The sequence below is a fragment of the Camponotus vicinus genome, unplaced genomic scaffold, assembly GCF_025532165.1.
Source record: "Camponotus vicinus isolate PSW18456_S1 unplaced genomic scaffold, iyCamVici1.0 SCAF_1, whole genome shotgun sequence".
In the NCBI taxonomy this organism is placed as follows: domain Eukaryota; kingdom Metazoa; phylum Arthropoda; class Insecta; order Hymenoptera; family Formicidae; genus Camponotus; species Camponotus vicinus.
Window position 1 is genome coordinate 34,678,501 of NW_028141945.1, and position 22,252 is coordinate 34,700,752.

At 39.5% G+C, this 22,252-nt stretch overlaps 2 protein-coding genes across 2 annotated transcripts in view; one reads left to right on the forward strand and one right to left on the reverse strand.

The window, feature by feature from the left end:
• The window catches only part of Stub1 (STIP1 homology and U-box containing protein 1), a 190,730-nt gene that overhangs the window by 98,865 nt on the left and 69,613 nt on the right, over window positions 1-22,252 (reverse strand). Inside the window, exon 2 of the mRNA XM_083085470.1 lies at window positions 7,999-8,099. The gene's annotated coding sequence lies outside the window, so the exon portion shown is untranslated. The remainder of the gene's footprint in view (window positions 1-7,998; window positions 8,100-22,252) is intronic.
• LOC145963504 (opioid-binding protein/cell adhesion molecule homolog) overlaps window positions 1-22,252 on the forward strand; it is a 281,149-nt gene that overhangs the window by 94,682 nt on the left and 164,215 nt on the right. The gene's annotated exons all lie outside the window — the stretch shown is intronic.

Below are 22,252 nucleotides of genomic sequence, written 5' to 3' on the forward strand. Positions count from 1 at the left end.
TACTCCCGTCCCGTCAAACTTTCCGGCCTCGTAACTTCTTCGCGCCGTGTACCTTACTTAATGAATATAAATCGTGAACGCCGCGCTACATAGCTCGAGGTACCTCTGATTAGTTACGCAGGTATGCACCTGCAACGAGATGAGCAAATATCCTCCGCAAACTTTATTCTCTCTTTCTCCTGTTCGCGTTGGATTTAAATCACGACTATGAATACTGCATAACTTTCGCCGAGATGCGCAAACACTCGAAGAAAAACTAACGGTAATATTGCAAAATCGTGTAATATACAATAATAATCCAAGAGTAGGTACACAATGAAATAATTAAAAATAATTGCAATTACAATTTATAGTGGCGTATTATTAATGACATTTTATCGAAAAATCTTGCGAGATCCATTGTTGGATCTTGTCCAATCTCGCAAAATCCATTGTTCTTGTCATTGATGGCACTATAACGTCGCGATTCGTGAACGAACTCTTAACTAGGGGAAGAAACTAAAAGGATTTTGCGGGAGTGAGCGATAGTGGAGTATAATGATCGAAGGAAAAACAGCGACGCGACTGGTAGAACAAACAAACGTAGATCGTTCGTGAATCCATTCGTGAAACATCGCGAAGATGGATACGCAAACCTCTCGGTATAGCATGATATTAATTTTAATGTGAGTTAATGAAAAGATACAGAGAGATTTCATTCGCGCATGGAGGATATCTAGAACAGTGGAATTCAGACCGGGAATTTGTCATTTTATCGATCTCCTTTTTCGCGATACGAAACGCACAATAACACGTGCCCGGACTGGTTCGCTGCGAGCAATTTTTGCGTTTCAGAAAAATTCGCCGAATATTTCATAATTCGTATCACGCGTAAAATGAAATGTCGAAATTCTCGCAACACACGGGCAATTTAATAAGAATTATTTTGTGTATTTTTTCCGTTAACAAACATGGCACAATGTCAACTGTGCTGTTGTCGAATGTATATCGCGCTACTTTTTATCCCGAAATGGCGCATAATATCAAAGCGCCCTACATTTCGTCCGCGATATTTTCAATTTCGCACACGTTGCGTTGATTTCGGGGACATTTTTCAAATGTAAAATTAAAATATTCCTGTTTTCGTTATTTTCTTAATATCTAAATATATCATGTATTTTAGTACAAAGTGTTTTAAAATCCATTTCTCCCTTTTTTATTCTGTTTCTCTAATTTTAGATTTTTACTTTCTCCGACATAAATACTTCCAGAAAATTTCTTCAGGTTGATAGTTGTAGATCATTTGTTATAATTATTTTTTACTATTTATAATTATAGACTCCTAACTATAACGTTCTATTCTTAATTTTAATTTTATTCTTAAGTCTCCTAAAGTAGAATAAGCTACTCTTTATTCTTTCCACCTGATTTTTCTAACAAATGACTGGGATTGCATGACACAACTACATGTGTGTACGTGTATATATGTTCCATATGGTGGTCGGAGTAAATTTTCCATAATATTCCGCATCGTTGTACAGTCAGCGGTCCTACAACAACATTTAATGCTACAGTGAGCTGAGCCTCGGTTCTCTGGTGCTACACGAGATCAATATCGCGTAAAGGCTGGCTCAACGGGAGCAGCCACTGTATTTTCGTTGTACGGAATCAGCAGTATTTCGATATCGGTGTGACGTCAGTCTCCCGTATATCGAGAAGCGACCTAGGTGCAATTTTAAACATTCGATTACACTCGTATGAAAAAATTGAAAGTATCGTTTCTTCCTGCGATATTTACAGTGCTTTCAATAGCAATTTTTAGCACTCGAAAATATTTCCGAAATTTTAACCATTCAAAAATAAATCTTTAAAAATAAAATTACACTGCGAGGTGACATCATTATAAAAAATAAAGAGTCGGTTTTATTTCGAGTGGAAAATATATTAAAAAGTTTAATAAATCTTTTCTCGCCGCATATTTATATTATATTTTCCAGATACCGAGTACTTTAAAAATTATTTGCACATTTCATCGAACTGTCTATTGTTCCTCAAGTTTTTGTGTCGTTCTTTTATCTTTGTGTCGTACCATAACGAATGTTCATTATGGTTACTTAAATACCCCTTTAAGAGCGCACCTAATTCCAACTTGAATGAGCAACTCGCTGAACAAGTTCGTACATAAAATTGAGATTCACAGGCCGTGAAACCAAAGGAGCCCACTGCGTCAAATTAGTTCCACTGTAACTTTCGCCGCTCTAATATACATTTTCAACCTGGTCACAGACACGTCCGCGTCGTTCCGCTCTATATGGAGATCAATTTTCAAACTCTCGCGCAATTTAGACATTTAAAGTTGTTACACAATCGCGTTTGAAAACTCGAGTTACTGTTACGGATTTAAAAACAAGTTTCCATTTAGTTCCACAGCTCTCGTTCTATTAACAGCATTTTGGAATTGTAACAATTTAAAACTGTATTTCTCGAAAACCATAATTTTGCTAAATAATGTATGCGCATGAAGCATCTATTAGCAGCATTTCATCGTAGCGTTGATCGCATTAAAGTGTCGAGTACAATCTCGCCGTGTGAGATACGTTGTTTGCGGGAAAAGCTGCGAGCAAAAGCAGCTCTATGCTCCTCTCTTTCTCCTCCTCTCTCGCGAGAGATGCACTAAAGAGCAAGATCATATTCCAAAAGCTGGGCAAGCAGAGAGCCGTGAATCTTGGCCGTCGGAACAATGGCGAGATGGCACGTACACCACGCGTCCGCGGTAGTAACTTAAATGTGCGTACATTTACTTTCCCCCGTGATTTATGCCCTTTAACTGCGGGGTTATAAATGGCCGAGTATTACCGCGCGAATATACCGAGATCTCAGGATAAGTCCGGGCTAAATGCTCGTCCGCTCATAGGTCCGCATCATGCAACATCGATGTTCATTCGTAATTGAAGTAACATCGATTTCGCAATCTTGTTCCTTGAGTTATTACGCGCAAATTTAATTGCTTGTTAGTTTTCTTGACTTGGTAGTATTGCTGCAGTTCTTTCGCTCGTTAAACTAAAGTCTACCTCATAATATATATATTCGTTTTTATTTTTAAAACTTGCTCTGTGCATATTTATTATTATTTTCCTGTGTGCAAAATTTTATTTCATCAATTCCAAAAATTAATCAAATATATTTGCATATAATATAATTATAAAAACAACATGCTTATAAACTAACTTGACATTAAATATCAAAGAGGAGTTAATGATAAATCATGATTGTGAAAATCGTTCGTGTTGTATTATTTTCACTTGCTCGAGGTGATTTCCTTAAGTTATCTAGGTTAAAAAATCTCAATGTACTTGCTCGTACTGCAGTACTACCAGTTGGTTGTTCAAAGGACAACTCGTCCAGTTGGGGGACAAAATAAAAGTAAGAAAGGACGAGAAAAAAGAATAGTGGAAATGAAAGGAAAGTAGGGCGCGGATCTCGATAAGCCCTCAGGACTTTAGTTCTCTCAGAATCAATCTCGTCCATCGAAAAAATGCCCCTTTAGACTGCTGGACGTGGAGAGTCCGAGAGGCAGCGTTGGCACGGTAATTGCACTCCTCCAGGAGCGATAAAGTCGTTCGCAGGTGCAACCGAATTCCTGGGCTCTGCCAAGTAAGCTTCATCTCTCTTTCTCTTTCTCTCTTTCTCTTCCACATCCCGGAACACGCGTTCGCATTCGCTCCGATGTGTCTGTGTATTTATGGGATTCAATCAAGTCGGACATTTCTGGAATTTCATTTGAGATCTCACGTTCCGTTCTCTCTTGCGAAGCGTTTTTACGTGTTTATCAACGACAGTATTATTATCTCCGATACAGAATTTGTTTTAGATTATATACCCACGCATTTATATTTTGATGAGAAATGATAAAATAGATGTGATTAAGATGGGATTAACATTTTAGCAAACTTTAGAAAGAGGCAAGCAAGCTCAAGGGAAAATTTGGGAAGACGTTAAAAGAAAGAATATACATTCTATAATTATATTTGTAACTTCCCCTAGCTTCGAAACGTCAAAGCCCTTGACATGCAGCCCCTTATATACGCACTCAATCTTAACACTATACGAGGCCTCGATAAAATGCCACATTGCCACGTCATACGAAATTTCTAGGACGGTTCTCGCTCGACGAAATCTCTGGAAACGCTCTCGTCTCCCTGCTGCGTGAGCGAATATGGAGAACACATTATGTATACGTATATGTATGCCACATACACGTAACACATAGTGGTACGTCGTGAATACGACGAGATCGAGCAGAGAGAGAACCGAGTCTCGCGGCTCAAGGATGCGGAAAGAGCGACTACGTAGGTACTCCCGGTTGTCGAACCGTAACGTCACGAGTCCCAGGTAACCATACTCTCGAGAGAGTACGGTTACTCTCTTCCTCTTCCTATCCTCCTCTTTTCCCCATTTTCCTTACCGTTGCTCGGAACCGCGCCGAGAAACCGAGGGTGGTGAGAGTATAGAGGATCCGAGCCCTCGCAGACTGCTGAATGTCTCGAAAAGCTTGCATTCGACGTCGCGCGATTTTCCCGCCGCAAAAATCTCTCCGCTCGTCCGCGTGTTAAATAAGATTACTCGCCGACGACAACAATATTGCGTGACGAACTGCGAACACGCACCCCGGTGTCACGCTTCTGTCGTTCCGTCCATTTTAGCGAGCTAGAAAATTTGCCGCGACAACGAGATTTATGATCGGTAGTCTTTTACACGGGTGCATTTTTGGGCTCGTTATAATGAAATGAAATATTTCGTCGCTAAATCAGGCGTACAATATACAAGATATAACTCGCAAATAACATCTTTACTCGCGTTAAATAAATATAACACGGATTTCCGGTCTACGTGGCTAGTGGGAAACCGCAAGCGTTATTTTTAAAGCCGAAGCAAAATTCCAAACTTGTCATTGTATACACATTTTCGCAGAAATTTGTAAGAGCTTTCTGCTTCTGGGGACGCATTGCGCATACATACTACAAATCCGCCTCGTCGCAGCAGAAACCGTGTCAGCGACACATTAGACGAGCCGGGCTGCGAACACGGTTTTTCGGCTTTCGCATAACTGCATGCTCGGGGAGCATGCCTGGCGCGCTGCATCGCCGAAATACCGTATGTGTATGTGTGTGTACGTGTGTGTATTGTCTCGACGACAACGGCGACGATGACGGCGTATTACGTTGCGGCCGCCAGGTATTCGGCAGTGTGGCGCGTGGTAAATATTTGCTGGCAAAATTCAATGGTCTCTCGTGTAAAAACGCATCCTGCAACGGGAACGATTTTCGCGAATCGCACTGTCAGATATTGCGAAACAATGCGATCGATGAGCGCATCGAAAGCGCGATTCAATTTTAAATCGCGGACTATTATCGTCAATCTTGTCGCGCCTACTGGAAGATAAAAACATAACAAATTAATTATGTTTTACGTATTCTTTTCATCTCTTTTTGCATCTCGATACGTGGGATAAACAAATAATGAATAATAAAAAAATACACTTTCAGTAAAACATTTAATAAAGTGCGATAAATATTAATCGGTGTTACTTTATTTCTTTTGCGACCCTATTTATGTCGTTTATCCGCAAATACGCGTAATCGAGAATTTCGAGGGAATTTGGAATAACGAGTACCCGCCGCTCTGTTATCATATATTTTGTATTTATAACCGTGGAAAAACAGCGAACCGGATTTTGTTATAAAATGCCCTTTGTCATACGCGCGCGTTTCCGTTGAATTCATTCTGGCTTCGGGGGATATCGCGTGAAAAGATACAAATTCCATTTTGCCTCTCATATATGTGGAATAATATGTGTTGATGAAACGAGCGAAACGATTAAATAAGACTGTATTGACGCGTTTCGCCGCCAATATATCGAAATTTATACGAATCAACGAGCGGCGGATTTATCGACGCTTCGTGATATATTCGATGCAATTCGCGCAATTATAAGTCCTAAATTAATTATTAATCCTTATCGGTAAATGAGCGTTTAAACGATAGTTATAGTAGCGGACGTGGAGTTGTTTGCTCTCCGTAACGAACGTACGAATGAATGCAACGCTAATGCGACGCATTCATTTGCAAGCAGCAGATAGATATATGAAAATATAAAATATATAGATAGATATATGAAAATATAACGCGGTAAAATAATACATTCATTTCAACGTAACGCTGGTACGATACGACGATGCGATACGTTACCGCCGCACGCAAAGATCATTCCGTAATAAATTGAAAAACACGGCAACGTTAGTGGCGGCCGAATTGTTTCCATCGCACCGTTGTGTATGTTTGGAATTCGCCGCTTTGTACAAACTATAAAAGCGCATCGTGCGCTTCGATTGCCGTTCGCATCGATAACGTTATTACCGATCCCGCGCTCGTCAGAGAGCCGGAACGTGTTTTTGTTCGTATCTCACATCGGATAATGTTAATACATAATGCATCGCGCGTGGTATATATCTTCATTTACAAGCGAAATTAATCATTAATTCGGGATTCAATAATCGTTCTCGTTTATCGTACGTCGAGAGGTGTCAAGTGCGTCCAACGAACAATGAGCGCCATACATTTATGCACGTCGCGCATTATATTATTACACATGTCAAAAGTGGCTTTACCTCATTATGTCATAATGTCTTTTTTAATATTCGATAAATCTGTTACGAATTTATTAAATCAAAAGCGGTAATAAACATTAATAATTATTATTACATTGGATGTGTTGCCACGTTTCATTCGAATCATCTCTCACCCGCGTGTATTTATTCATTGCCGTCATCAATTATTGTGATTTTTATCTATGAAATAAATGATTAGAGCGCTCCATCCTTCATCGATAAAATAATCACGTCCATGATTATGAGATTGAACGGAGCTACGTGTTTATTTACACGAGTTTTATACATGAGCAAAGTCTGCTTGAAACTGCGTGATATTTTTCGCATTAAAAAATCTCCCGCGAAGTAAGAAAATTGCGAAATATAATATTAGAAATCTGCCGAGCGTCGCGCGAAACCAGCATAATTTTTTGAAATAAATTCAGAGAATTTATCATTATATTCCAGAGCCGAGGTCGAAATTTCTGGCCGAGTCAGCCGGTATTTATTATACGGGGATAAATTTTATTTGCGGAAATTTTGTTTGCTCCGACTGCGACAGCGGATCTTTACGGGCGTACGGTACGAAATACACATGTATGTATATTCGCCATCGTCGGTCGGTGCAGGAGTAAGTAAACGGTGGGTAGTAGGTCGCACGTGTTTCGAGCGCAACGAGCGCACGTGTCACGAGTATTCCCGGGCCAAAGGCAGGCACGTAATAATAATTCGAAAAGTGGCGATCGCCGCCACCGCCGCCATCCCGTTGCACTCGAAGCGGGCGGTATCGTCAACCGTTTCAAATGTAATTGCAGCGCACGGCAAAATCGGTGGATCGTGTCGAAAGTCCCGCGCCGGCGAATACTGCAGTCGAATGCAGTCAGAATGCACCCCGGAGCAGCGGCTTGCAATTTAGCCGCGGGCGAGCGCGACGATGATTGCGCTGCAACTGCTGCGCTTGCAGGCACGCGAGCAAAATCGTTTTAATTGTTCGCTCGCAGACGTTCGGCCGCGACGTAACATGACGAATTATCGGCGCGATCATAAATAAGCCGTTTCCGCGGCCGCGAAAGTATTCGAACGCGAGACATTTATGACAGAGGAATTATGGTGTTTACCCCGCGCACGCGGTTACTTTTTATCAAATTTAAAAAGAAAAATTGCGCTACTTTTGCCAAGTTGTCTCGTTAATACTTATTTTAAATAAGATAGCGCAGTTTTATAATGCGGTAGTTTTTAAACTTTTGTAAACAACCCTCTCTTAGCGTCTTCGAACTTACCCCCAAAGTTTAAAATGCAACTTTCTTTACCGTTTAATAATTAAAAATACTAAAAATAAAATTGCATAAAGTAAACATTCTTTTCAACTTACTTAATAAAATTCCAAAACTCTCATTCTACGATGACATCGGCGCCTTTCCATCCTTTTCTTTTGGCTCTTATTCCGGCAAGTCACATCACATTCTGGAACATCTGTAAAAAAGATTATTTCTTCATTAGTCGATTTATGTAATATGTGATTATAAATCAGAGGGACTAGATTATTCTTCATTAGTCGATTTATGTAATATGTGATTATAAATCAGAGGGACTATATAATGAGCAAATGGAAGCGAGTCATAATCTGTGTATTCGTAATCGATACACGAGGCGCTCCACAGGCGAATTTCTTTCATTCCGGAAACTAAAACAGATGACATTATCGACAGCAGACGCAACAGCACGACACGTCCGGTCGAATCTCTATGTGCACGACGGGAGATCGTTACGTTTTAATTGCGACACGCGCGAAGCATGCGAAACTTGTGAGTCGACGACATACGTAAAATCATTAGAGCGCCGTCGCGTGTTCCGACGTTGTGCGATAATGATCGTCCTCTTTCAGTAAGGATCTCAATTTTATTATCCATGCATGCACATTTCTCTAGCGCTACGCATGACGCATGCTTGAAACTTTTATCGATACGTTTCTTTCTCCTCTTCCAAAAAATCATATAAAAAATGTTTAAATTATTGCTATCAGATCCACAACAAATTCAACCTTCATTTTTTCGGCGGTCTAAGTCTGTCGATCACTTTTAAAAAAAGCCACTGCCGCGAAAACGGATGACGTTAATTGAGACGAAGTATCATGCAAAACGCCTCATGTTTGTACGTGCATTAATAAATCATACGCAAAAAAACAGACGCGCGGACGCGAATCGATAAACGCGATTCCAGAACTGTCACGGGAAAATCGTTTAGCCGCGAAGCAAGGAACCGACGCTTCCGAGGCCGAATTTACGACGCTCACCAAAATAATCTTATTTAATGAATATTTGAATTTGACGAAAATTCAATAATAAGCCGCGATTGAAATAACCCTCGCGCAAACATAATAAACGGACTATAAGATCGTATTTTTTGCAATTTCGTGATCTCTCCGCGCAAAATACTCCGCTGCTCAATATCAGACAGAACGACTATTGAAATTCCCGTATGAGCCCCATTTTTATACGAATAAAAGTATTCTCCTCCTCGTATTCCGCGACATGAAACTTTCCATTTGTGGATTTTCTCAAACTTTTATATTTCAGAAAAAATATTAATGTATGTAAGAATTAATTCGTAGTATCACGTTAAATTTATGTATAAATGTATTAATGTATTGATGAAATAAATTAAGCAAGTATGTATTTAAATAGTTAAATATACAATAAAATAATAAGTAAATATTTTTTAAATTTAATTGATATATTTTATGTTTCTATTAACATTTGTATTTAATATGTCTTTCCAGTTTCAACAGTGCATTATGTCAATATAAATAAAAGGAAAATAATTATTAATTAAAACATATATATGCGAAAGTAGTATACTTAATATTTCAATCAAAGATATATCGAAAATTTATTTGCGTAATCAATAAATGGATATCTTTATTATTGTATCTTGCATCGAGATAAACGGTACGAGATGAAACGGACTCGACGAACAACAGTTTCGTCGTTATGGATTTTATAAATACCTTTTCTTCTATTTTATTTTGGATGGAAGTAAAGAACACGGAATAAGACTCGCAAAGTGAATTCTTGCACGGAATCTAAATGCGAACGGTGCGCGTATGCCAGGAACAAATTGCGGAAATAAAGACTTTACCATTTTTATAAGCTCATCTCTGGTTTTGCCACAAAAGAAATTCACCAGCGATTTAACGTAATTTACTTCCAACTCGATTAACTTTTAATTCAGCAGTCAGATATAGATATAAAGGAAAGGATGCATCTTGATCCAGACAGAATGTAATATAATCCCCGATATTGAATGGTCTGCTTTATTTTAGGGGGGCAGATTCTATGACGCCGAATAATTTTTAATTCGATAATCAGATATAACAGAAAGGTTGCATCTTTGACCCAGGCAGAATATAATATAATTCGGGATATTAATATGGCCTGTTTTATATTTTAGAAGTAAATTCTCTACAACGTTTCTGTAGCAATATTTAAACACGTTACTTTCAGCTTATAATATATCCTGTACTAAAACAATAGATTGAAGCTTCATCTTCATCTTGGATCAATATATCCGAACAGGAGCCGCCAGCATGTCGATGAGCTACGAATGCTTGAACGCGCGCAAGTGATGGTTACATTGTGCGACTCAGCTCGCATAGTTGAGAACCTAATCACGGATTTCCTAGACAGTCGTAAAATCCTTATTTGGTATTCGGCTCGGTCCCTTCCGTAATCCACGACGGAACTATAATATCGTGCTAATATTATGCATGGTGAATCGCGGCAACTCGATATTCGCAAGCCACACGTATTACGGAGGTGCGCCGCGCCCGCCGTTGTCCGGTCATAAATAAGGAGTAAAGTAGTATTAGCCAGTAATAAGCTCCTCGAGAGTTTTATGGGAAGGGGGATATACACGTGAATAAATGGACCAATTCGAAACGGTTAATTCATTTATGCGAAATTTACGCAGCGAGGCAGCGTTTCGTGAATGCACCCTTCGATGTATAAATAAGACATTTATACAGCGATGTGTGCATTTGGCCAAAATAAATCGTACAATTTGCAACACATCGAACATTGTAGATTGGAGAATAATTCCTTTTTTCTTCTTTTTTCTTTTCAAATGTATCAGCACGAATTTGTTTGCGCAAATATCTTTGCAAATGGGCGGCAGTCGCGATATCGATCGACTGACTAATTGCGAGGAGTTTTTCGAGAACGTTCGTAGAAACGCGATAATCACGAAGAGCACGAAAATCTCGCGATGAATGCGTGCTGGATATAATTGGATGTCCAGAAAAATGGTAGCGTTACCTGCAATATTTTATAGAAATCGCTTTCGGCGTTTCAACGCCAAAGTCCCGGGAAAGAGAGATAGAGGTATCAGGACGGATTTCGTGAAATGTGCGCCGAACGAACTTCTCTTCATCGCGTGATATTCGTTATTACATCGACCGTCAACCGTAACATCTGTCACCGATTGTTATGTGCATTAATTATTTAAATTGAGATTCCATAAACCTCGGAAGTTCTGTGGCAGAAATTGTTTTACAAGTCGTTATCCAGAAGAAACGAAGCTTAATCCATTGCTATTTTCAACCTAAGTATCGCAACAAAATGAATTACGTAAATTCTTCCCAGATTCATCAATTAATCTATAATTCACTCAAATTATAGAGTACATCTTTACATTATTGTCATTCTTTTTTGTTTTTATTTTTAACTTATTTTATTTTATATTAAATATCGTTTTTGCTCTATATTTAATACAGAATTCATGAACTTTTGATGAATTAGAAAAAATTTCTCCTCGTTTCATTTCAATTGCACAAATATGCATTATATAACTCACTACATAAATAAATATTTTCATATATTAGAAAAGATTAAAATAAGTAATTGCTCGAAAGAATTTAAATTTTCGTGAATACGCGCTAGATATCTTCATCTATCTATCTATCTATTTAATCGTCTCAAAAATTCTCGCATACGCGTGTTTCCGTCTCCCGGTTGCGTAACCTCCCCGAAGGTTTGGAGCGAACTTATTAAGCGACGAATTCTCGGCAACACTCGGGGGGTTGTATGGCGGCAGTATTTTCCCTCGCCGAGCGAGACGAGTAACCTGTCCGTGGCTCTGCCGGAGCTCGACGTAGGACGTTCCGTAGGACCTGCGCGCTCCGCCGGCCTGGCGGAGTTCAGTCGCTTCTACCAAGCGGCATTCACGTTCCGCGTCCGGACCGCACGCGCCTTTGCCGCGCACGCGACTATCATCCATTCTCTCTCTCTCTCTCTCTCTTTCTCTCCCTATCTTCCTTTCGTTATCCTTCTTTCACGGCGATTGCGATACCCCGCTGTGGACGAGAGCCAGGATCAATCGCCAATGGATTTTCCTCGTGGGTAGAATTGCCGAAGGATCGACGATTTGTTGAGCGACTCGCTCTCGTATCCGGGATGACAGAGGACACGATTAACGAGTGTTGTGAGCGCTCCGCATGGGGACCGGCGTGTTTGACAAGTGATCAGTGAGCAGCGATTCACGCCTGTTTTCAGTTAGTGCTACGTGCGCGGAGGAGAGCGCGGTCTCTTCGCGGGTGGCGATGTAGCAGGTGAGTTTCTCTTCCTCTTTCCACGGGCTGAATCTTATTTCTATCTTTGTCAGTAGCCGATTGCGAGACAAACGCGCGTCGCGATAGTCCGATGGGTCCGTAAGTCTCTCGCGAAAGAGCGACGCTGAGAAAGTGCCGCTTTCCACTGGTCCATATTTATATAAATGAGCGGACTGATTCGATAAATCACGTGTACCGTATCTTTCCTGGCAAATTACTTTTAGAGTCCGAGAATAACTTTATACGAATGTATTATGCACATATTTATTCATAAATAGCGAAAAAAAGACTTTTTTTCTATTGATAATCGATCGCTTTTGCAGCGCAATATTATATGATAGAGACTTTGATATGTTATTGCAGTTAATTGCCTTCAAGCCGGAGTGGCCTAATTAATTAATGACAAAGATTACTTATCGCTTCGAAAGATCATATTACATTCGCAGGCGTGGAGAATTAATTTAATTGCATATAACGCGGCTCGTGTAAGTCTATAGTAGTATTAAAGTGGAGATCACAGTTAGAAGATAAGCATGATCAGAGCTCCAAGTGTGATGTCAAAAAGCGATTCGAAGTGAGCAAAGTCAATATGTGCCGACCTCTTTTCGCAGTTGATGAACGCGATGCGTCACAATCGATCATAACATGTCGCAAAAGCGTCGTAAAAACGGAAGTGTCCTTCTTTCTCTGTCGCGTATGAGTAACGCATCGCGCGGGGACCGAGCAGCGAATTCGAGAGATTAATCGGCCTTCTAGTGTCATAATTAATCGCGTCATCCGTCGATGATTCATGTGCTGATGACAAGTTTGGGATTAATGCACGCGTATACGAACACATATATGCACACATACACATGGTTATGTGATGCGCTAATTATTACACTGCTGCTTTCCTCCCTCCGGGATCGAGCAAGCTTGAGGCCGGAGAACGACGCTCGTCGTACATTACTCTCCGTCTTCGTTTACCGGCAAGAGTGGGTGCTTTTAACTATTCCACCCTTAGTTATGGTAGACTCGGCCGTCTATTAATACGGAGGAAGATCCCTGGGCCTCCTTTGTTATCAAGCATCATGTCACAGTATGAATTGCGGGAACGCCAGTTCGGCTCCGAGCCATTGCAGCGGCTGCCGTAATGAATGGCCGATAGTTAGGTGCTCGCGGAAACATCAGCGCGATTTATTCCCTCTTCTTCGTCCCCTGCTGGAGATTTTATCGAGTTTTTTTGCGAAAATTTACAGTCTCGTCATTTATTGCACTTTAAGTTTAAATACATTGTGAATTGGTAAGTCAGATAATACAGCCAAGAACAATAGCTTCTTTAAGAATAAGCTAAGAATTACATTATTGTGCTAGGAATTATTCTCATAAAACGAGAAATCACGTTATAACAATTTGTAAGATTTGTTCTCTTAGTTTTAAGATAGTAGAATTTAACGAAATTTTTAACGAAAGAAGAATTTGATGAAATTCTTTTATTTGCACTCAAGCTGTAATATTCATTTTGCAAAAAGCAAACAATTGGCGTATATCTTAATGGGCGATTCATGTGAATCATGTAAAAAACAGATCGTTCCAACAATCTCACACCCAACGATGCAGATGATAGTATGTTAATTAGCGATGAATTTCCGCGAGATTAGTCGCTTAATAATTAAGAGCACGTGTTTTGCAAAATTACAAGACAGCCGGCTAGTCGAGCAGGTTAATTATCGTGCGCAGGATATGAACGCATTCATCAGGGATGCATATCCGGTTCGAAAATCATGATTCTCAGTAGTGGAACACGATGCTTCATCCTAATTACATTACGGCTGACTAACCGCAAATGCGTTCCAAATTTCGGAATTTCGGTTCGCCGTCTCAATGTCTAAATTAGACAGTTCTTATAAAAGAGATGATACATATTGTAATTTTTGCTGTCGATTGAAATCACATCGTATTTCGAAACAATACGTCAAAAAGTCACAAGCACAATACCCGTATAATTTAATAAACGTCGCGTTAAATTATCAATTTTATTTCATCGTTGTTCGACACGTATAAAATATAATCCTATTATTATCGTTATGTATTTTGTGATACTATTAATTGAACGTGAATTTTATCAATATAGATATATTGATTTTAAATAATATATGAAATTTTACCTTGAATTATTGATTTTAAATAATATATGAAGTTTTATCGTTTTTATAGAGAGTGTTTCGGATTGAAGGGATTAATGTAAAAAGCACGAAATGTATGAACAACAGCTTGAAAGAAATGCCCTTCTTTTCGAGAATTGTTCAACTTAATGCGAACGAGAGGTCATCAAGGAGCCAACAATCGATGCTCGAGGATCGACGAATATCGTTTAAAATTCAAATGCGAGTTCAGTGCTTCCGACTGTCTGGCGGTAACGACTGCGACGATGTAACATCAGCGGCTCAGGATAAAGGGATATAAATGAAGATCATAGTATATACATTTAGTTGCACGAGTAAGAACGAAAAGGGCATTGCTGAGCTTTTCACATTTTAACTAAAGAGCATTTCTATTTTAATATTAATACCATTTGACATTTGAACTTTTCCGAAGGTAACTCTGAATAATAAATTTATATTGAATGTACATTTTAGAAATCTTCTGTGAAACTGTGTGAAACTTGACATTTAGATTAAAGAAAATAAAATAAAGCTAAATATCAAATGAGCGAAAATGTCAATTTAAAATGTCATGTTATATTTAAAACAAAAATCCGAATAACATAGCTCCATTTATACAATTCAGAATATAATTTATTCGGAATAAATTTATTTTTAAATTTTGTGCAAACTGACCTAAATATAATGCTCAAACATTTTAACATTCTGTGTAAAAAAATATTCATTTGCTAATCGAATAATGTATATAATATAGACGAGAAGATGGAAAAGAGAATCGCGTACAGTCGCGACTTTCCGCGTATTCTCATCGTGCAAAATGACAAAAGGGGAAGACGGAAATACGACGCAATACAAAAGATGACTTATATGCGGCGCGTGTGCGGCAGCACGAGGATTCGCAAACTGGTTTCGAATAAGCACAGACACTGTAACTCCGGTACTATACGTCGTATGCGGCATACACCGTGCTCACGTTTAAAACAATCTCGCGCGACGTAAGTCGTCATCTCGACGAAGGCGGAATTCGCGAGAGGCGTATGCGAGATTGCATCTCGGGGGGGAAGGAAATACGTATTGCGACCGACGACGACAACAACGGCGAACTCTAGCTTTAGCCTCGGCTCCTTCTCTTTCGCGCGTCCGGGTCTGCGCAAAGTTCGCGAAAAAATTCGATAGTTTCATTTCGTTTTTACGGCGCAGTAACACGGAAGATTTCATCATCGCGGATACGGAAAAGACGTCGGTGGTCGGGAGACGGCAAGGATCAGTCGGGTGGAAAGCTCTTTCAGGGCGAAATACACGCGGCTATGCAAATACCCGGGGTTGAGTATTCGAGAAGAGAAGGATATGCATCTAAGCGAATGCCGATACCAGGGCCTGACGCGGGCTACAAGTAACTCATAGAACCGACCGAATCTGCACACATTCGCCGCCGTCGGTATTTCGCAAGATCGGACGGTATCGATCGCGGATCATTGAGTTGGACGAGAATAAGAAGGATATAAACGCGCAAAAGGGAACCCTCGGGTGAAGGGCCAAACAATAAAAACGCCGAGGCGTCGTCTTTGCTCTCGTGTAAAACGAGGTGTATATCTGCGCCTTTCGAATTCCGCTTGCAGAAAATTCCTTAATAGCTGGCGCAGTAATTATGGAAATGACAGCCAGTATCTCGCGAACGTGTTTGATCATATATAGATCGGTGTAATGCTTCCGGGCGACGGCTGCACCGATCGTTTTTCCGCCCGATCGCATATTCGTGGGAATTGACTTAACGTCGATTTTCTATGTAAATGGGTTCCGGGCTGTGTCCGGGATTCGCGGGATGCGTTTGATCGCAATCTATATAGTCCTTCTTCGGCTTTCTATTCGCTCGTTTTCACTCATAACTTTTGAAGGGCCACATTGAAGGAATAGTGGACTCAGTTGACTCTTCTTTGGATGAGAGAATTTTTTCAAATTCCATTTCTACATTCTTACATTTGGATGTGTAAAAGCGTTCAATAAGAAATATAGACTAAATATTCAAATACAACGGTGCAGTTCTTTTCATTATGATTTCATTTAAAATCCGTAAAAAAATCTCGATTATCTTTGCTATAAAAAAGTTAATCCGTTGCTAGATTTTTATATTAGATTTTTTTAAAACACTAATGTTCTTTCTGTTTTAGAATAATTAGCTCTCTCATTATGCGGAACTTTCAATCGGTTATACTTTAATAGCAGCTTTTTTCTTCCCAGCGCGAAAAGTTTAGGTTTTCGAAGTAACTGCTTTTTTCCCCTAGCTCTTTATTCGCTCAGCGATTGATTTTTTTAGTCTATTTAAACGGAAAGTTTCTCTATAAGTATCCGGATGCTCCTCGTTTACAGTGAGATCCACTCAAACAACCATATAAGCGTAATTTGAGGAATGATACCGTTATTAGTCCGACGCCCTCGCAACGGAAGCTATAACAAGTTTCTTGTAATCATCCCTGGCGTCCAATTGTCTTTAACTGCACGTTTGCTCCTAATTATACAGTCGCACGCGATACCTGAAGTATGAAAATCGTGTAGTACGCCTACGAGCATAAAGAGCATCGGTAGAGTTACGTTATAATTAGTGGTCGGTGAAATCATCTCAATGACATACATTTATCATTCTAACGAGTTCCTTTATAAAATCGTTGGGCAGCTTAAATATTCTCGTAATGATGGCAGATATTATTATAATAGGCGTTTCCGAGATATATATATAAGCGACAGTTCATAAAGTTTCGAACAATTTTGTAAAGTTTTAACGATCGTCAAACGTCGAAGCCATGAGTTTTAAAACGAGAGCACTTTCTGTCTTTAAAAGACTTAAGATTTCCCGAGAGCCGCGAACCATATTTTTATGTGTATATTCGAGCGCTCGCTCGATAAAGGGCATATAAAAGAATAATAGGGTCTTATAATTTTACAAGCATTTATAGATTCGCAAGATTTTTCATCAGAAAAATCACGAGTTTCGAAATGGAATAAAGATAAAAAATCTGTAAAATAAACGAGTATTGAGGAAATCATCGTCTCTATCAAATTTCTAAATAATTCGAAAAATAAACAATTATCGTCAGATATATGAAAACTATAAAGAGCATCGTTTAGCTCGTAAAATCGCGTATGGCCATACGATTGCCATGCGATTGGCTGTTGAAGCAAAGATAACAAGCATCACGGCGTTACAGGGGAAGCGTGTAAAAAATATGAAAAAAAGGAAACAAAAAGTTACAAAGCTCGTTTACAGTCAGCCACACATCCGTCGTTGAGCTGCGCGCACCCGATCGTTACTGAAAAATCGGTCAACGAGCGGCCGTAACTTCGCAGACGAGCGCGTCGAAGAATGAGAAGATTACTTCGTTGATGTACGTGTGGGAGTATGTCTGTGTGTATGCGCGCGCTTATTCGCGTTTCCTCGGCTTCGCGTCGACTGTAAACTTTTTTTTTTCAGATCGATGGGACGTGTTACGCCAACGCTCGTAAAATTCTAGCTTGGCCTGGCCTCCTCTCGCGCGCCGGTCTCCTCGCCTCGAGCGAGCCGAGTAATTAACGACTTTTAAGAGCTGAAATTGTTTCGCTGCCAACTTTCTTTTGGCGCATCTTCTGCTTCACTTCTTCCTCCATGGCGCTTTTCCGACAGCCAACACTAACCGACGAATCGTACGACTAGCGCATGACTTTGATGGCCAAGATCGCTTTCTCTTTCTCGCTTTAGTTGCCAGCTGTGGCTTTTTGCTTTCGGGGCTTCCGTCCCTTCAAACCCCTTGAAGCCTGTTCCTTCCGACGCGCGCCCCTTTTCATCTCTGCGGCCGTTGTCGCGGCCGAGCCACAAACGATGACGATGCCAACGACAAGGGCGACGAAGTGCTCCAACGGAGCTATCCGTGCGATGGAAACGTCGATGGAATCCGAAACCCTCGGGTCACCTCTCACTCTGGCTGGAATGTGTTTCTCGAGCCGACGTTTCTCTCTCTCTCTGTCCCTCTTCTTCTCTCTCATCGCTTATATATATGTGTTGGAGCTCTGTTTGGCATTGTATATCTCGATAACTAAGCTGTACAGACTAAGCTCCTAGGAATGCTGGTCGGGACGCTTTGCACGAGATAGGCTGCCGCCGCCACTGATGTTTCGGATGGACTGAATAGAAATCCAAGAGCCCACCTCTCCGTTTATATAGTCTCGGAAGGCGTAGAATTCTGATCTCGCAACGAGAGAAACATGTCTCTCTCTATTTTAGAGGGAAATATTAGTAATATTATATATGTATGTAAGTAAATAACAATTTCTGCAAAGTTTCAAACTGTTTCAAATGTTAAATGAAAAGATACGAAAGATACTCTTTGCTACATTACTGCAATTTTTGCTGATTTATTAATTAAAATCTTATTAAAATATATTCGTTTACTTATTTATTACATTCTTTGTTTTTACCGAACTTTATTCATGAATTTATTTATTTTACAATGAATTTCTGCCATTATTAATTTTATAGATTTAATTTTATAAATATTGAAAACTTGGAATATATGTACTAATATACTAAACTTAATAAAAAAATATTATAAAACTTTTATTCATAGTTGAAACTTAAGATGAAACAAAGCACGATTTGAAAAGACTATTTTGTTCGTAAAGTTTGTCTCAAATCATCTTTCTTCAATTTTATAATTGCTAACATACATATAAATAAACAAATAAATTTTTAATATTTTAACAATTATTAATTTAAAAAAAATTTCAGTGATGTAGCAAAGACGTATCTTTGCATTTAATGTTTGAAACTTTGTGATATAAAATCGTATTTTTATGTACATAAATTGCTAATGTTCCTCTCTATAATATAGATATTTATAGATAGATATGTTTCTCTCTTTATGAGATCAGAGTCTTTCGAGATTATAAAAATATAGAAGAATGGGATTTTTGAATTTCTTGAATTGTTTAGTCTTTGATGTGAGACTTGAGATGATTTGTGCGACTTTGATGTTTAAAATATGACCTGATTTATTTTTATGCCATCTTTATAAGACGCTATTGCGAAACTTTATTTTTCGGTTGTCAAAGCAAGTAAGCTTGCCATAATTTAAGACGAAACGAGTTTAATGAAAGGTGATTTAATACGATATTTTGAAGAATGCCTTAACCTTACGGTACGCGACTATTAATTTATCTTAAATACTGACTATAAATTTTCACAATGCATAGTGCCCCAGATTCATTGAACTTTTATTTTTATTTTGTCTTAATAATTATATCTTATTATATCTTATTTACTTTGAGCTCTTAAAAATGTAGAAAATTTCATTTGAATAAAATAAAGTTAATGTAATAAAATGTAGTTAAAATAAAGTCTTATATTTTTTATTTAATATCCAAACTTATTACGATGGCACTCTGATGTACGCTTAATTACAAAATTTATTTAATACATTTATTTACAAGCATTACTATAAATAAAGATATTGCGTTACATTTATTGCCAAATTTGCCCGACGTAGCTTAGCATGCTATTGGCCTAAGCCATCTCTTACCCCACGAAAAGCGAGCTCTCCATTCCCAGACTACATCCAGTGGTCATGCGAAACGGAATTACCTCTCGGCAAAAGGGGAATAGTCTCGGTCTCGTAATATACGCACTACTCGGCGCATACTTGCAACCAAAAGCAAGCGGAAGCGCGGGGGATGTTTTCCCTTGCTCTCCCTCTCTCTCTCTCTCTCTCGTGCTGTGTTGCTGCCGCAAAAGCCGGTCCCGCGAATGCACGCCCGGCACGCCCCACGTCTTCGCCAAAGTATTAGCGCTAATGGCGACTACATTTTCCGGTCTAGAACTCACTGACGTGAACACAGCGCGGCTGGTGTACGCCCCAATGTTACTTTCCGTACCCGTTTCTAATGGCGCTCTACACGATGTTGTCTACGAGCCCCTCTAACTATGAGATAGTCGTAACCATGCCGAAACCGCTGTTGCTACCTATACTTCTCTACCTCTCGAATCTGCGGAAAGACATCATTTTTCCGCTCTCTAAGGACCGTCGAGTGACACCTGCTGATCCCACCGAACGATGTGTGAGACCGAGACCATCATTCTCCAACTCTTTGAATCTTCCGGGATGTAAACACCGTGCTACCCGAACGTGGGATTTTCGTAACGAAGACTTATGGCAAGGTCGGCAGGAAATTCTCGATGAAAGAGATACGAGCGATTGGTGTATGCGATACGAAATGCAAACGTTGCGTTGCGCACGAATGGAAATGTTTACGAAAATCTCTTCTAATTAATCGAGAGCGTTTTAATTGAGTATAATTACCAAAATAAATACTACGTACTTTGCAGATGCAATTAATATGTTCGATATATACATGAAGTGACATAATTTTGTTATTGAAAAATGCGTTTGGTTCAACGGGAATTTTTTTTATAAAATATACGACGAAATTTTATTTCGCTTCGTTCTTTGTCAATAACATATCGTATAACTAGATTAGTACAAAACAGAATTTCGTAACAATCTATTCGCTAATAATGTACATTTTGTGTGTCGTGCACTTTCGCTGATATAAAATTAGAAAAGAAAATTCCGGGTATAAAAGTCCGGAAAGTCATGGAAAAGTAGATCGTAGCTACGGGGCGAGATCAAAGGGCACCCAGTTTTTTTCCCGCAAGGTTGTAAATAGGAAATTTTCCACGGAATAAAGCCAGCTTGAGACAAACGCGCGTGCGACGCCCCCTTGTTTGCATATGAAAATGTAATATCCTTAGCAAATTTACTCGGGGACGATATAATCTACGACAAAGAAACCGAGAAAAAAGTTACTGCAACGGCCACGGCATCATCATCGAGGATGTAAGGGAAAATCTACAAAATTCGAGCAAATGTTGGCAAGCTAACTCGTCAAGAACGCGCGCTCATATCGGGTGTTTGTAAATTAGAAACAAAATATATACGATATTTTCGGGATAGAAACGGGAAAATAACACATTCTGTTGCTCCATATACCCGTGAATGGCATTAATTTCCTTCCACCGGAGAGAATCACGATTATAAAGTATGGGCGGTGAAGTATAAGGGAAGGGAATCTCTCTCTCTCTCTTGCTCTCTTTCCCTCCCTTTCTGGCAAAGCTTTACGATGTTAGTCGGATGGGAATTATGTCGAGAGCTCGATGAAATTTCCTCTCTAAGCCGACTATTCATCCCGCGGCTCTGCAACTCGTACGTAAGTCGCGCACGAGAGCGTAGGAAAAATGATGAACGCCTCCCGATATCAGCGAGTCGCGTCTCGCTTGTAACGAACGTCATCCGCAGCGAGCGTTTGTAATTTCGCGCGACGCTTGTAAGTCCTCTCTATCTCTCCTTCATCGATTTTGCCCGAGATATTCCGTGGCAGATACTTAGCTTATTAGCCACGCTGCGTTTAACGCTAAATTTTGCTAACCTCATGGGGATGTACATGCTCCTTCCCGCATCGTTTTCGCGTTCGCTACGTCGTCGACGAGCTTGAACTTGCGTAATTGAATTTTCCGTCTTCTTTTTCTCCTTCAACTTTTATTTCCTACTTTCCTAGATTACTTATATCGGTGAACTTTCTATTACATATTTATCTATTGAACTGATTCGGCATTTTTATTTCTCCTGTCAATTCTGCTGTCTATTCCTTGTTTCGGCAACAATTTATCGAATAATAATTCGGAAAGGAAAATGTGCGAAGATTATTTGCTTAAATATATAAACGAACGACAAATAACGTTATATATTTCATGATTTTACAATTCATTTCGAGGAAGAAATATTTTATTCCGGCAACTTTTATTTTAGCTGCGTTTTACGTCCTTGCATAGTCAATAACTTAAAAGTCCAAGTTAC